This window comes from Rana temporaria, chromosome 2 (assembly GCF_905171775.1).
Source record: "Rana temporaria chromosome 2, aRanTem1.1, whole genome shotgun sequence".
NCBI lineage: Eukaryota > Metazoa > Chordata > Amphibia > Anura > Ranidae > Rana > Rana temporaria.
The window spans coordinates 285670439-285688112 of record NC_053490.1 but is presented as its reverse complement, the minus strand read 5'-3'; positions in this window follow the sequence as shown (position 1 = coordinate 285688112).

The following is a 17674-nucleotide window of genomic DNA, read 5'->3' as shown; positions in this document are numbered from 1 at the left end:
CCAAACGGCCCAGGTACTCGTGGACATCGCTGGATAGAGATGAGGCTTGGGTAAGTATTAGGGGGTGCTGGAGGGGCTGCTGCACACAGAAGGTTTTTTTAGCTTAATGCATGGAATGCATTAAGCTAAAAAACCTTCTGCCTTTACAACTCCTTTAAAAATGTCCTCCTGCTGGCCAAGTTTAGATTACAAAATCATTTGCAGTCTCTTTACAGTGATTTCCTGTAGTAAAACACATGCCTGTACTCTTTTGCTATAGGTCTGTTATCCCTGACTAAAACTGTCCTGGTACTAACCAGTTTTACAATGCTGAATACTCTGCAGCATTTTAATTCTTGTAGTAAAACCCTAGCATGTGCTTTTTGCGTCTAGTAAATTTGGACCTATTTAAAATTTTCCTGCTGCTGGCAAATTTTACATTGATGTGTCGTCTGCCATCACAAAGGAGATGACATCCGTCATCAACGGAGATCTAAAGTGACAGCATACAATCTCATTTTATAACAATAGTTATTATCTACAGTCAAGCATAGGCTTACTAAAAAAAAAAGCTCCTTTTATGTTGAACTTGTGAGTGCTGCTTATCTTTCAACAACTTCTGGTGGCTTTGTGGCTTCTCATCTGCTCATTCCTTTGTAGAGAGAGAAAATAACCGCTCAGAAGTCTTCAAAGAACCTCCTCACTGGAACCAAACCATGGGTGCCAGCAATGCAATAGTGATGCAAAAATACGAAGGAAACTTGGACAGCCGCACTCCAAAAATGTTCTTTTAATTAAAATCGATCACAAAATAAACATGCCACAGCAAAAAAATCGGAACAAAAGCTAACGTTTCGCACTGTAGCTTCAGTGCTTTGTCATAGCTTGTACCGGCTATGACAAAGCACTGAAGCTACAGTGCAAAATGTTAGCTTGTGTTCCAATTTTTTTGCTGTGGCATGTTTATTTTGTGATCGATTTTAATTAAAAGAAAATTTTTAGAGTGCGACTGTCCAAGTTTCCTTCGTATTTTTTCCTCATTCCTTTGGTTTACTTACTATTTCTAAGGATTACATATCCCATGGTGCCTTGCTTCCTGCAGGCAGTGATTGCTCCTGAAACTCCTCCTCTCAGAACTTCTGTAGTTCAGACAGCTGGCTCAGTGAAATGTGGGACACAATCAGTGAATACTCACAGGGCATAGTGAATTAAATGTGCTGGAGTCTGCAAAAAGCAAAAATTTCAACTGTTTAAAATAATAGGAGTAGGTTAGAAATAATTGTAATGCAATGTGGAAATGAATATATAATTAAAAAATTTGACCGCAACGCTTTACGTTTAATTCTTGTAATAAGACACCTACCTGTACTTTTTCTCTAGTACATTTCAGTCAGTTTTCTCTCATTAATGTTATTCTGCTGTACTATTTTTCACTGCTGTATCACCTGTAGTCTCTTAATTCCTGTATGGAATTCATGGAAATCAACCAGCAACAGCAGCACAGTTTTGCATCAAGACAGCCATAACGTAGTGCTCAATTTCTATCTGCCTGTCAAACAGTATTTATTTTGTTGCTATAATCTGACTTCCAGTTGGGATATGCAATTAGCGGACTTCCAGATGTTGCAAAACTACAAATCCCATAATGCCTCTGCCTCTGGGTGTCATGCCCGTGGCTGTCAGAGCCTTGCTATGCCTCATGGGATTTGTAGTTCTGCAACAGATGGAGGTCCGCTAATTGCATATCCCCGAGTTAGAGGGTGACTATGTTATTATTATTATTTAGGTACTTATATAGCAACACCAATTTATGCAGAGCTTTACATATACATTGTACATTCACGGTCCCTACCCTCAAGGAGCTTACAATCTAAGGTCCCTAACTCACATTCATATATTAGGGCCAATTTAGACAGAAGCCAATTAACCTATCAGCAGGTCTTTGGAGTGTGGGAGGAAACCGGAGGAAACCCACGCAGGCACAGGGAGAACATGCAAACTCCAGGTAGGTAGTGTCAAGGTTGGGATTCAAACCAGCGACCCTTTCATTCTCTATGGTGTCACTGCATGTAGGAATGTAGCCACCTATCTTGCTCACATTTGAGATGGACTAGAGACTATGGGATTTGTAGTATGCATAGAGCAGTGCATGTGACCGCAACAAGCACGCATTGCTCATTCCAAACAAAGAGAAGTGAGGGAAAAAGGAGAGTTTTGGGAGATCAGAGGTCATTACAAGGTGGAACAAAAACACAGTGTGACAAACCCTTGTCCTAAACAGGACCAAAGTGACTCCTGTCATACACAGTAAGAAATTACTTCATAAAAAAACATTTACAAAGCCTTTGTCTATGTGAATTACATTTGGAGAATAAAGATTGTTTAGACGCACTTTAAGGCACTTTATTTCACCTCTTAATGCTGGCGCCTCCCAGCCCTTTAAGAGGTTTATGATGCCGGCAGGGCTTAAGACCACGTGACTGCCGTGATTGGCTGTCATGGCGGTCACGTGACCCAAAAATCCTAATCACAAGGAGAAATCGGAGACTCTCCGTTAGGTGACAGTAACTGCGCTCTTTACACAGGTGTATTGGCAGCAATTCATGCAAATATGCTGCCCCTCTGCGCTAATGACCAGGCTTCGAGAGGCCGCATGATTGCGTACAACTGGCGCCAAAGGATGTAATTTCAATGTTAAAGAGAGGTGAACCAAACTAAATGCACACTGTTTAATAAATTAATTAAATTAAAATCATAATAAAATGCACTTACCACATTAGTAGGGAAGAAAGCATATTGGTATTGAAAAAAAGCCCTGGTGTTCTAGCTTCATGGTGTAGAATCTGTCAGGCAGCAGCTGGCCTTTGTGCCAAAATATATATATATATTATTTTTTTTGCTTTGTTAAATGAATACCTATTATGTTGCACATGCTTCAATAAGTTTACATACAGTACATATAAAGTGAAAATGTTTTGTAATTGATACAGTAGGGAAGGGTTAAAGGCCCTGACACATTTTTCTGCTGTTGCCACTCAGGAAGTTTATTTTCACTTCACTTTAGGCAGAAGGTCAGAAAAAATTATCTTCAAAGTGAGTGGAATTCCCCTGTTTGACAGTTGTCACTGAAACAGGTGTCCCTTACCTCCCTTACCTCCTATGTCAATGACAACTGTAAAATGTAATTTTTAGGCCACGTACACACGGTCGGTCAAAACCGATGGAAGCGGACTGAAGGACCGTTTCATCGGTCCAAACCGACCGCGTGTGGGCCCTATCGGTCAGTTATCCTTGGGTCAAAAATTTTAGAACTTGCTTTAAAATTGAACCGATGGACGCCTAACCGATAGGTCAAAACCGACGGTTAGTATGCAAAAGCATTGGTTAAAAACCTGCACATGCACAGAATCAAGTCGACGCATGCTTAGAAGCATTGAACTTCATTTTTCTCAGCACGTCATTGTGTTTTACTTCACCGCGTTGGACTCGATCGTTTTTTTAACTGATGGTGTGTAGGCACATCAGACCATCAGTCCGCTTAATCGGTTAATGGACCGACCGCGTGTACGCGGCCTTACAGGTACTTATATAGCACCATCAATTTACACACAATACATATAAATTGTGCATTCAGATGAGTCTTTGTCCTCATGGAGCTTCTAATCTAAGGTCCCTAACTTACATTCATACACATACTAGGTCCAATTCACCTACCAGCATGTCTTTAGAGTGTGGGAGAAAACACACACAGTTACAGGGAGAACATGCAAGCTTCGGGAAGATAGGTCCGTGGTTGGGATTTGAACCAATCACCCTAGTGCTGCTAAGCAGACGTGCTAATCACTTAGCCACTGTGATTCCTCCTCACTTTCTGTTTTGGTGACAATGGTCAGGACAAATAAAAAGGGTGATTCTCCTAAGGAACAAAGAAAAGATATGTTTTGGTTTCGGATGAGTTCAGATACACTTGAAGTAATTTCCTGCATATTGGTTTCAGACTATTTTCGTAAAAATGTCCTGGCTTCACATCTGACATATCTATATATATATTTAAAGTGTTTTGTAAGCTTAAAAAAAGAATGGATCCTGTTAATTTAAAGCATGTTATGCAGCAAAGTGCTTGTGCTGTGTCATTTGGCCCCCTGTATCAGCTGAAATACCTGGCTGATCCTGCCTGGTTCGGCCCTTCCCCCTGTAAACTGCCCACGGTTTATCATGGCTGCTGAGCCCTGACACCATGGTCAGTTTATGTGCCTCTGTCATCCGCAGCCCTGATCTGTCCTCAATCCTCCCCTTCCTGCCTGTCAGCTCTTACCACCCCCCTCCTGCTGCTGAAATAACTGTAGAAAATACACGCAATCCCCTCTGTTAGAAAGTGTTCCATGCTGCAGTGTCTGTTCTTTGTAAAACATATGCCCATTACTACTTGATTTCATCTTTTTTACAAACAACATACACATACATAGGATGCTTTTCATACTGCACTGTGCTGTCCTATGAGGCTATAGGGCCCCTGACCCTCTGTCTGGACATGTCTGGACAGTGCTGATTGGCCCTGTGCTGATCACATGCACTCTCCCAAGAAAAAAAAACTCTCTAGCAATACACACCAAACTGAGCATATGCAGCCTGACTCCAAAGGCTCTGTCTTATCTGGACTTGTCCAGGAAGACATTGCAGGGAGGGAAGGATCTGAGCATACCACATCAAACAGACTTTTTACACAATGCAGAGGATTAACCCCTTAGATTCCACAGTGAATATAACAAGCATGTTTTACCGCATACACAGATTGATTTTACTGTCGTGGGCTTAAAAAACTTTAATATTTCTTTCATACAATCTGCAGGATGTACAAAAGGAGTTACTCAATTCCTCCATCAATGCTAAACAGGCGAATTTGCAGTGCCGGCAAATGTATTTTGCCAACCAGCACCTGAGCCTGTCAAAATCCCCCAACAGTGCCTGCTTCTGATTGGATGCAAGCACTCTCAGCTGGCTCTTTCAATAAAAGTAAATTTTTTAATCGACTATTAGCCAGGTGACACCAACAGGGCCCCCCACGGAATGAATTTTCAAAAATTCAGCAGGAATCAGGCAAATTTGATCTGTGTATGATACAGACATTTAATTAATACGGTCTGATGTAATTAATCAAGTAAATGGATCAACACTGATTATACCTGCAGTTAATATGACTTAAGTTCTCTGAAGCAATGTTTTTTCCTCTATTAATACTCAATATCAATCTCAAGATAAACTTAATGCTTACCATATTTAGAAGGTCTCCAGAGATTTTAGAATCTGCAATTTGGAGCTAGAAATTTTTTTTTGTTGTTCTCCCTATTTCACTTCTAAGTTTACCATGCATATCACAGGGAACTGTGTAAGAATCATTACACCATATACATGTCAACATGCTCAATTAATAAATATACTGCAAAAGAACTGGTATTTGATCCAATCCTAAAAAAAAGTATGTAGGTCACCGCCTGGAGAACACATACCAAAGAGCTAAATCTCTTAGGAACAAATTGATGAGCAGTCACATTGATGTAGTAGACCTTTCAGAACCTCTACCAAATGGCACCTGGAAGTGTGGGAACTGCAATTACTGTGAATGGTTTTTCGAGAATCAGGTCCTGTGCCTGCCGAATGGCAGTCTACATCGGATTTGACACCATGCGGACTATAAACGGTAGTGTTTTTTTTATAAATTTGTTTTGTGAATGTGGTATGCTCTACGTTGGTAAAACCCCATTTATTATGGCAGATACCATAAAGTGTCCACTTCTACAGGTAGGCATATTAGTTTGAAGCATAAAAGGAGGAGACTGGGATAGGACAATTCTGCAACGTGAATGCAGATGGATCTTTAACCTTTAGGCTACCCAGACACCTGGGTTTATGATAATGTCAGCTTTAAACCTTTTCTATAATATGTTGTCTTGTAGCTGGGAGTGGATAGACAAAGTATCTGACGTTCCTATGTAATTTATGTGATACTCACCCTTATTTCTATGCTGTTATTGTGCCTGAATGCCTGTACCATAGTATCAATATTGAACAATAGTTTTCTTTTCTTCCTTTTCAATGTAATTGTATTGATTTGTAACTGTTCTCTAATACTCTTCTGGCTGGATTGTGGGAGTCCTTTTGGATTGGCACATGCACATTGGATATGCCTTTGACATAATGTAGGCGCTTGCTATGATAGCTCCTTTGGTTCCTTCCTTTGGGCGGTTCCAGTTTGACCCCTTCCCCCACCGACGCACGTAATGCTACTGCGCATTTGTGCGCGTCGTCGTGTGATGTCACGCTGTGATGATGCACGGCGGGGGTATAATTATGTACAATACTATACATGCATAAAATATGCTGGGTTTGAGTCATAATATGCACCTACACTTATACTCTTTTTTATTTCTGTATAATACATACAGTGCTCATCTATTGTGCCCTATTGGGTCCTGAAGAAGCCATTGTGATTGGCGAAACATTAACTTGGCATATTTGGTTACCTGAAGTACATACTGTATATTGTGCTACAATGCTACTTTAAAATTATTATAGTCTTTGGGCACCTAAATAGAGCTATATACAACAGTAGTCACTGAATGATCTAGGCTGATAAAGCCTTTGCTTTTTTTATTATTGGATTTTAAATTGTACAAATAAAATGATATTTTTTTACAAATCTGTCTGTGTCTCCCGTGTTGAAGCCTGTAAAGTCCGAAATATAGGTCCTAGCATTGCCCAGCCCTTTACCTCTCTCTTTCTTTATAGTTCTTTCGGATGTGGCTTTTTTTTTTTTCCAAAATGTTTTTTCTTTATAGTGGTTAGCCCTTCTGCCTGCCAGCACTAGGGTTCAAATTCCAACCATGGCACTACCTGCCTGGAGTTAGCATGTTCTCCCTGTGCCTGAGTGTGTTTCCTCTCTCACTCCAAAGACATGCTGGTAGGTTGATTGGATCCTGTCTAAATAGCCCCTAATATGTCTATATATGTATGTGAGGTAGGGACCTTAGATTGTTGCTCCTCGAGGGCACAGACTGATGTGAATGTACAATATATATGTAAATTGATGGCTCTATATAAGTACCTGTAATATAAAAATAATGTCACAGACAGAAAATACAATCCAACAGAAATTTGAACCCCTCTCCTAGTCTATTAAAGGGGTTGTAAGGTAAAACATGTTTCCCTAAATAGCTTCCTTTACCTTAGTGCAGTCCTCCTTCACTTACCTCATCCTTCGAATTTGGTGTTAAATGTCCTTATTTCTTCTGAGAAATCCTCACTTCCTGTTCTTCTGTCTGTAACTCCACACCGTAATGCAAGGCTTTCTCACTGGCATGGAGAAAGCCTCTTGAGGGGGGAGGGGGCTAGCAGGAGTGTCAGGACGCCCACTAACACACAGCTTCTTTCTCTATCTGCAAATTAGAGAGCGTCCTGACACTCCTGCTCGCCCCTCCCCCCTCAAGAGGCTTTTTTCCACACCAGGGAGAAAGCCTTGCATTACTGTGTGGAGTTACAGACAGAAGAACAGGAAGTGAGGATTTCTCAGAAGAAAAAGGACATTTAAAAGCAAAATGGAAGGATGAGGTAAGTGAAGGAGGACTGCACTAAGGTAAAGGAAGCTATTTAGGGAAACATTTTTTTACCTTTAAAACCCCTTTTAAGGGCCAGTTCACACTGGATATCGCCTTCCCATGTGGTCCTGCCCCTTTCCGGTTTCGACAGCCTATTAATTTCAATGGGCTGCCAAATGTACTGGACCATGGAAAAAGCAGTGCAAGCACAAATGTTTCAGATTGCGCTGCACCAAACCACAATGTGCTGTGTTTGTGAAATGTGTTTGGGTGCCATTAACAATTATTTGGCACTCACGCTCATCTTGCAAGGGCAAGCACGTTTATGCGCAGAGCGTGAAACACGCAAGGAACGTGCCTTTCCTGCTCCATAGTCTGGTGTGAATGGGCGCTAAAAAAAAGTTATTTCTGGAGTTGAGCTTAACTCATATATGCTGGTTTAATCACTTTCTGATATCGATACCCATTTTTACATTTTAAACATGAGTACATCTAGTTAATCTATTCAGAGAAAATGATGGTCTGTCAACCGTGCAAGCATGACCTGCATCACCTTTTGGTGCCTATGTTTGGCAACAGCTCCATAAACATAAATGCTTTGCTTGGCCAAGCATGGGAAAGCACCTGTAGACACCTTCAACGCTAGCCTATCTAGAGGAACCAGACGCAGGCGGATGGGGTTTTCTAACCTCACAGATCACACAGTCTCCTGAGGAGTGTCAGTGTCTGCAGGGTACTTTAAACATGGAATTGTCTCCACATCCACCCAAAACAGACATGTCATATCATGTCTACGTGCACATTTAGTGGAGGTAAGAGGAGTGGATACATTATCTGGGAAAATAGAAACAGACAATTGCCAAAGTACAGTTTGAATGGGACTTGTGAAGCCAACTTAAAGAAAGAAGCCAGTTTCAGCACATACAATTATACCTTGGCAACGACAGTTAGAAAGAAGGCTGAGAAGAATGGAGGTGTTGAAAACAATGTAATTGTTTGTCACTCTACTTTTTACAAAACTCAATGAGTTGATTTATAACAAGAGAAAAAGTCCCATTTTGTTTTTTTTCTCAATGTGTGGCTGTTGTATTCTGCTCTGTCCTTAACTCTTTTCATCATTAAATGCCAATAAATCCAATCAAGCCAAGTGAAAAAGTTGATTCTGTGTAGTAAAAACAGAGCTAATAGGTGGTCTTAACATCTCATGGATTTGAGTTTAGGTCAAAGAAAACAGATGAAGCTACACAGTGTCAGTTGTGAGGGTCTTTTGTTACAATGATTTGTTACCAGCATGATCTGTGACAGGTAGTGCTACAGTAAGGGTATCAGTTTACCGAAGTTTCGTAACAGTTGAAATGACTGGCGTGTGAAACTTAAAATGTTATAAGATATACATAAACATAGCAAACACAGAAATAACAAATTCTAACAAGTAAAGCATAATCTTCACAGTAAGGTATCACGTGATCCTTTCTATTTCTGTGCATACTTAGATTCACTTGTTTTTGTTCTTTGTGCTGGCCTTGTTGCATTTATTATTATTATTATTATTTTTTTTTTAACTCAGTATAAATGCATACATTAATTAACAAAAGAAACATAAATCACCCAACTTCTTAGCTCTTTGAGCCATCCCAACACATTTTAGTAAGGCTTCTGAGCTTACTAAACTGAGATAAAGCACAAACACATAACACACACACACATAAACACAAATCATTTGATGACAAATTATACATTGTGTATCATTGTCTCATATAACAAAAACAAATAAACTTTAATGTGAAGATCTTGCCTGCTGAGTTTCTTTTGCCTCTGGGCACCTTATGACTCGAACATCTTGAGCCTTCTCGGGACCTTTTTCACCCACATATGTACTTTGTTGTTACTTTATTGTTTATCTGTTTATTTTCTGTTGGCTGTCTTAAAATTGCACCAAACATTAGAGACCCCTTTTTTTTTACTAATCAGTATGAACTTTTGGACTGCACTTTTTTTATTGTTTGCTTTATTCGACCAGTAATACCGGCCACCCTGACCTATGCTCTGCACCCTAAGCCTCTGTTCACACCGGTGCAGCTTTGAAACTGTGCTACTTCAGCTACTACTTTGTTGCACCATTGTAAAGCGGGGTTAACTCTGATTTTTGAATCGACAACTGTCTATACCCTGCTACACTTCTGTTTGTCCCCTATGAACTATCCTTTGTTTTGGGTACATTAGGAGAGATATGATCAATCTAAAACTCCAACACCTCTGATACAGTATCTCAAAAAGTAAGTACACCCCTCACATTTTTGTAAATTATTTATTATATCTTTTCATGTGACAACACTAAATAAAGTACACTTTGCTACAATGTAAAGTGGTGAGTGTACAGCTTGCATAACAGTGTAAATTAGCTGTCCCCTCAAAATAACTCAACACACAGCCATTAATGATTAAACCGATGGCAACAAAAGTGAATTGACCCCTAAGTGAAAATTAGCTATTTTCCCTCACCAAAGGTCTCAGGTGTGAATGGGGAGCATGTGTGTTAAATCTGGTGTTATCGCTCTCAATCGTTTATACTGGTCACTGGAAGTTCAACAGGAAACCTCATGGCAAAGAACTCTGAGGATCTGAAAAAAATTATTGTTGCTCTACATGAAAATGGCCTAGGCTGTAAGAAGATTGCCAAGACCCTGAAACTGAGCTGCAGCACGGTGGTCATGACCATACAGCGGTTTAACAGGACAGGTTCCACTTAGAACAGGACCCGCCATTGTGGACCAAAGAATTTAAGTGCACGTGCTCAGCGTCATATCCAGAGGTTGTCTTTGGAAAAATAGACATATGAGTGGTGCCAGCATTGCTGCAGAGGTTGAAGGGGTGGGGGGGGGGGGGTCAGCCTGTCAGTGCTCAGACCATACGCAGCACACTGCATCAAATTGGTCTGCATTTTTCTGCAGTTTTCCCAGAAGGAAGCCTCTTCTAAAGATGATGCACAAGAAAGCCCGCAAACAGTTTTCTGAAGAAAAGCAGACTAAGGACATGGATTACTGGAACCATGTCCTGTGGTCTGATGAGACCAAGATAAACTTATTTGGTTCAAATGGTGTCAAGCATGTGTGGTGGCAACCAGATGAGGAGTGCAAAGACAAGTGTGTCTTGCCTACAGTCAAGCATGGTGGTGGGAGTGTCATGGTCATGAGTGCTGCCAGCACTGGGGAGCTACAGTTCATTGAGGGAACCATGAATGCCAACATGTACTGTGACATACTGAAGCAAAGCATGATCCCCCCCCCTTTGGAGACTGGGCCGCATTATAATGACCCCAAACACACCTCCTAGACGACCACTGCTTCATCAAATCCTGCAGGATGTCCCCCCACCCCTCCACTAAGTGCATATGTTTGGCTGTGGAATACATTTTTTGCCTTTTACCCAGAATTTGGTGCAGCTGATGCACAATCAGCTTCTAACTTCAGCTTGTTCAATTAAGCTTTGCCAAAAAAATAAATAAAATCTGATTGGTTTCTGTGCAGCGCTGCACCAGGTTTTGCACTTTCCAGTTTTAGTAAATCAACCCCATAATCTCTAATTGCACCACAAAGCAGATTTTAGCCCAGGTTCACACTGGGCTGCGGGAATGAAGTCCTGTGAGTTCAGCAAAACTGGCACTATTTCACTCCCGCTTGTCAGTCCCGATTCCGGCCCTGATTACAGAGAAATCTGTGCAGGTCCTGCACAGATGGCAATGTAAATCGCAGGCCGAAATCACAAAAAGTAGTACAGAAACTACTTTCTTAAATCGGTGCAGCGCCGCATATGCAAATGCCGCTGATTTGACATGCGATATGACAAGTTAAATCACATGTCAAATTGCACCAGTGTGAACCAGGGCTTAATGGGCCTGCAATATTTTTCAACAAGGTTCACCGCAGTGCACAGATGATTCACATTTGTGTCTTGTGCCAAAATGCACATACACTATGATTTGCTGGCAAGGTACGTTAGGGTCCATTCAAATAAAAGCCACTGTAACTAACGCTGTATCTTGGCCTAGGCCCAGTCCTAGGGCAGCACTTTGCTGGGGGGCAGCATGAAGAGAGTCCCTGCTGTCTTGCGCTACACTTTTAAGCCCCATACACACGATCCGAAAAACATACGAAAAATGCAGTTTCAAAGCAATCGTATGATAATCGAAACGTTAGTACAAAGCTTTCGAGAGCCGATCATGACAGTTCATCCAATATTATTCTATCGCACAGTTTTCTTTTTCGTACGATGCCAGATCGTACGATTTCCGTTTAATCAGTACAGCTTTCGCTTGAAAATGCAATACATGCATTATAACACATGACATCACTTCCGAATTTTTATTCTCTTGTACGAGAATTTTCATGACTTTAGTAAACCCATCAGATTCGACGTGAGATTAGCATGCAATTCATCCGATAATCGTATTGCGTGTATGGGGCATTAGTGTAGCGCCAGTCTTATGAGGTGGACTGGGCTGCAAGACAAATTGGTCTGGCACCCCCATAAAGCAGCTGCACTGCTGCCAGTATGATAGGGATGGTGCAGACACAAGAGACACTGACATGGTCACCAATGCCTGTCAGGTAGGTAGTAGGACTCTCCTGCAATCCTTTGCTTGTTTTAGTTGTACATGTTAAGGAATCTTAATTTTATTTCTGTTGGATGCTGATGAAAAAAATAAACAGATGCATTTATTTGTTCCTGCCCCCAATCCTTTCTTTTGCTCACTGCCTGGACCACATACCTTCATCACTGTGCTACCTGTTTTTTGCCACACAACTGGCATGGTTATATCTTCTTACTTCTCTAAAAATGCAGAAATTTGTGCTTAAAGTAGAACTATAGGCAACACTTTGTTCCCCATGTTGGATGGAGTAAGGGATGGTTATAGCCCCTGTTCATTTTTTTTTTTTGCCATCCGTTCATTTCCCTTCATTTCCTACCCCATAGCCAAACAGGAAGTGAGAGGAAATCTCTGTAGATTAAGGGAACCCCCAGGCCCTCAGAACTAGTGTCCCCACTGGAAAATTTCAGGACAGGAAGGGGTGTGACCTTGACAGGAAGGGGTGGATCATATTTAAATTAAGGGTTGCATGAGTTTAGTCAGGCCTAGGGCAGCACAAAACCTAAGTACACCACTGACTGTAACACTCTTCAGTGTCATGCATTACTATGTAAGGTACAAGTATGAATAAAGCCCAGAGGTTCTGCTCATTTACATTTCTTAGCTGGTGGCTGATAAAGCCATCTAAAGACAAAGGACTTCATTACATAGGATTATTCTAGACATGTATGCCTACACTTAAGTGTCTAAAACCAATGTTTGTATTAACTCTTTCTTTATTAATCTTTTACGATAATACATTAGAAACATTACAATACATATATAAGACACACATAAAATACATAAATACACCACACATAAACGGTCTCAATATACCTCCTTTATTAAAATAAACCAATATTAGTTGCATTAGGGAGTCTACTTATCCAATATAAAACATACCCAGCCATATTTCCCCCGTGTTCTAATTCCACTAGTTGGGGGAATCATGAAGGGAACAAGAAAGAGAAAATGGGGGGGGGGGGGGGGAGGTATAGAGGGGGGAGAGCAAAGAAAAAAAACTGTACTGTGATATCTTGTGTATTAAATAAAAAGGGGGAGGGAAAACAAGAGAGAGAAAAAAGAAGGGAAACCCCCAAGGGGGAATTTCTAGTGCTAGTGCTTCCTAAAAAACTGTAGTGTGATATTATATATATATATATATATATATATATATATATATATATATATATATATATATATTGTATATGTATAAATAAACAAAGGGAGGGAACACCCGGGGGGAATTTCTAGTGCTAATGCTTCCTATGTGTAGAAAAAAAATTGTACTGTGATATTTTGTGAATAAAAAAGAAGGGGAGTGCATGATATCATGTATCAATGAAAAAGAAAAAAACACTTTCTAGTGCTAGTGCTTCCTAATAGGAATTATAATATATTTTTATGTGTATTCAGGAAGGCCACTACTTCACTAATGAGCAAACAGCAAACACCTAGAGGGATGATGGGGATACTGGTGATTCTTTAGAAATGGGGGTCAACAGTTATGGGACTGTCATCAGAAGTAAGTGTGTCTCAGTTCCTGTTTAGCTGACAAACGATAAATAAACAAAATAACTGCCTCCTTTGTATTTTGACATACTGTATATATGTATATGCATTATTGAATTAAACATTTTAAGAATTATACTATCAACTTTTATTAAGGCATTAAATCATGTTTGAATTAGGGTGTATATGAAAGAAGGTGTGATCGAACCTGCATCTATCCTAATTTTTTTACTTTGTTTTCAGGGTAGGTCTTCCAAGAAATGACAAAAGTAAATCACAGTGATAGAATTAATAAGGTACTACGGTATGTAAATTCTCAATGGGTGGATCTCATGTCAACATGCCAAGAAAATGATCTTAACAATCTTTACTAAGCATTTGTAATATGTGCTTCTAGGGGAAGTAAAGAAGCAGAGACAGATTTAAAATGAAAAATGTAATGCTATATCCTGACATGCATGCATTATTACAAAGACCCTTAGGACTTGTATTTTATTTTATAGAAGGCTTTGACTAAAACTGGGAATAGACACTCGATTATTGTCGCTAGTTCCAGCCACAACATTTGCATGTCTATGACAACTAGTAAGTAAAGATCAGTTTGACATTTTACAAAAAAGTGGACCTGCAGATACATTTTTGTAATATAAGGTAGCCATGGATGAGTCTGGTTGTACTTGCTCCTTCCACCTTATAGTTACATGCATGCATGCCTGGGTTAATGAAAAAATAATATATTTAACTGTAATACTGCTGGAAAAGGATCTCTTTCGCGGACTTCTTTAGAGACATGTGTTTTTGGCTTTGCACAGGGCCGCCCTGTTCCTTTTCGATTTTGGGTCCCCCGCTGTCGGTCCTGGCTCCTCACCCAAGAGCATGCCTCTTATTATAGGGGCACTCGAGCAGGCTCACTCCTGAGTCGTGCTCCTGTTAAGGGACATTGTCCATTCACGCACAAAGTGTGGCTTGGTGTGAGCCAATGAGGAGAGATAGACCCAGGAGAGCCGTTTCTCTCATGCACATCACTGGATTGAGATTGGGCTCAGGTAAGTGTAAGGGAGGGCTGGGGGGCGGGGCTTCACCCAGAAGTTTTTTTACCTTAAATTGGTAGTAAACTTATAATTGTTCAAATGTGCTGACAGGCAGGCTTTTTTTAACAGAAGAGACCCTAGAGGTCTCTTCAGTCATACATGTCTCCCCTGCCTAAAAAAAAAGCACTAAAACCAGCGCTCATGGCTCTCAGATACATATAAACTCAATTCCATGAAATGTAAAATAAGTCTATTTATTGGTCAAAATAGTATATACTGAATCTGATCATGAGTAGGTAATAGTCCAAAAAGTGAATACAGTTGAAGATAAACATAAATATAAAAGGGGATGCGTGTTGTCGAGACCCCCATCCCCTTCATCTATTTTAGATTTCATACTTTGATCCGGTCCATGAGGATTTTATTCAGCAATTTTGCCAGCTTGTGTTTTAAGGACTAACAACTGGATGGTACTTCTATTCCTTTCCACCAGAGCGCAGCAGTGCACCTATGTTCTGAGTGAAGGCATTGCATCTACGGCACTGTCTGCCCATAGCGCTGCCTGTATCCTCCGACGACAGCTAGCATCACAGACGTGTAACGTCACCCGCCATAGAGGATCGGAGACAGCGTGCGCGTGTGTCCCTCTCCATCTCAGCCGCGCCACAGCCTTGGCTAGCGCTGCCCATGTTTGAAGGTTTTCCTCACCCTCCCCTTCATCATAGACTGTTCAACATTTGGAAACAGAAGCCCATAGCTGTGCTACAGTCCCGGCCAGCGATGCCTACGTTTAAGAGTTCCAGCTTCCTCTCTTTCACCATCGATGGCTGACAACCTAAAGCCCTAAGGTACTGTGTATCTCCTTGATCATAGGAGCCGCTCTCTGAGTCCTGAGACCTTAACCCATTGTGTTCACTGGATCTTGGACACTACCATTGCTTGCTGTACATTGCTACTTTTATATTTATGTTTATCTTCAACTGTATTCACTATTTGGACTATTACCTACTCATGATCGGATTCAGTATATGCGATTTTGACCAATAAATGGACTTATTTTACATTTCATGGAATTGAGTTTATATGTATCTGAGAGCCATGAGCGCTGGTTTTAGTGCTTTTTCCTGTGTTAATCAGTAGTTCCGGGTACGATTTTTTCCTGCGGCTCTGGTCTCTCACACTTACACTCTCCTAGGAGATATTTGGTAACCTTTTGAATCATCATTCATTATTTTCATTCATACTACAATTTTTAGCGCCATTTTTTTTTTTTCATGTCTCCCCTGCCTGTCAGCAGGTAATGTGATCTGAGCTGCACACGTGCAGCTCAGACCACATTTACGGGCCACTCTGCATGCCGCAGTGATGTGATGTCATGTTGGCCCGGCCAATCACATGCCCGGATATGTGAAACTCGGAAGGATGACAGAGTGAAGATTGAAGCGCAAGGGACCAGGAAGAACCTTGACAGCACTTCTTTGGAGGGCTCTGTTTGTAGGTAAATCGGTCATAATATACTATTATGCAGTGCATACTAGTACATTATGGCTGAAACCTGCAGGGGACCACATTATTCTATATTGTAAAGAAGACTTTACTACCACTTTAAGGCATAGAATGCATTAGGTGAAAAAAACTTCTGTCTTTAGAACCACTTTAGGCCAGCTTTACAAAAGGAGTTAAGAACCTTGTAACGGTCACCACTGTTTACGATTTCCCTTCCATCAACCACGACAGCTTATCTGACACTCCAACCATCCATCCCATTTCCCAGAATAACTGAGACAACACAAACTCTGGTCTCTGGTTTCAAAATGAATGAACACTTTTAATGGTAACTCTCAGTCTTATATACAGTACAACATCTTACAGTAATCAAAGAAACAAAGAACTCTCCACCCACACATCACTTCAATACAATACACACTCTCTTAGACAATGACATTCTGTTGAGCTAATTATTCACCAGACATTCCGTCTCCGACAATAAGTGATTCACCTGCAGAATACACATTTCTATGTCAGACATAAAACAGTATTAGCATACATAATGAAAGGTCTTTCAGGAGCCAGGCTATCTACCAAGCTCAAATCCACCTCACCCCAGTACAGACTCAATTACCATCTCAACAGCCTGTGCTACATGAGTCATTATTGACCGGTAGAGTTAGAATATTAGTTTTTTGCAGACATTAAGGAATGTATTGTGGATTACTGTCCATGCTAAAACAATCCAACATATGTCCCTATTTCCTGGCTCAATACATGAATTAACAGTAATGTCCCATCTCATGTAATTTCTAATTAATATTTCTCAGTCACCCTATGCCCAAAAGGGACACAGGGTGACCCTAGACCCAAGAGTTATTAGTGACGCTGGCACAGGAGTACCCCTCATCCTTCCAAAGTCTCTGGGTGTCACGGGCCATTCCGTTACAAACCTTTACTCAATAAACTAAGTAAAGATTCATTTTAGTTTTCTCTTGTTAAAAAAAAGATTAATTTTAGTTACCCAGTCAGTCATGTCAAAAGCAAATGTAAATTTGGTTTGTTATCTGCATATGACTGCATGTGTGAGTACAGCTACAATTTATTTAGTAAAGATTCTTAACTTAAACCTAAAGTGGCTGTACGGTTAAAAAAAAAATCACTACCAGCCACCTATTTATCCCCTTTCCTTAGCTCACATTACACAAAAGATCCTGGCCAAGAATGAATGGCCAAGGCAAATAAAAATTCATAACCCAAAACATTGTTACTTCTAACACTAATGCCCCATACACACCACTGGTTTTCCCATCAGAAAAACTGCGATGAGAGCTTTTCGTAGGGAATTACCGACCGTGTGTATGCTCCATCGGACTTCTTCCCACAGGAAAACTGCCGGGAAAAAAACAGAGAGCAGGATCTCTCTTGTTCGGAAACAATTTGAC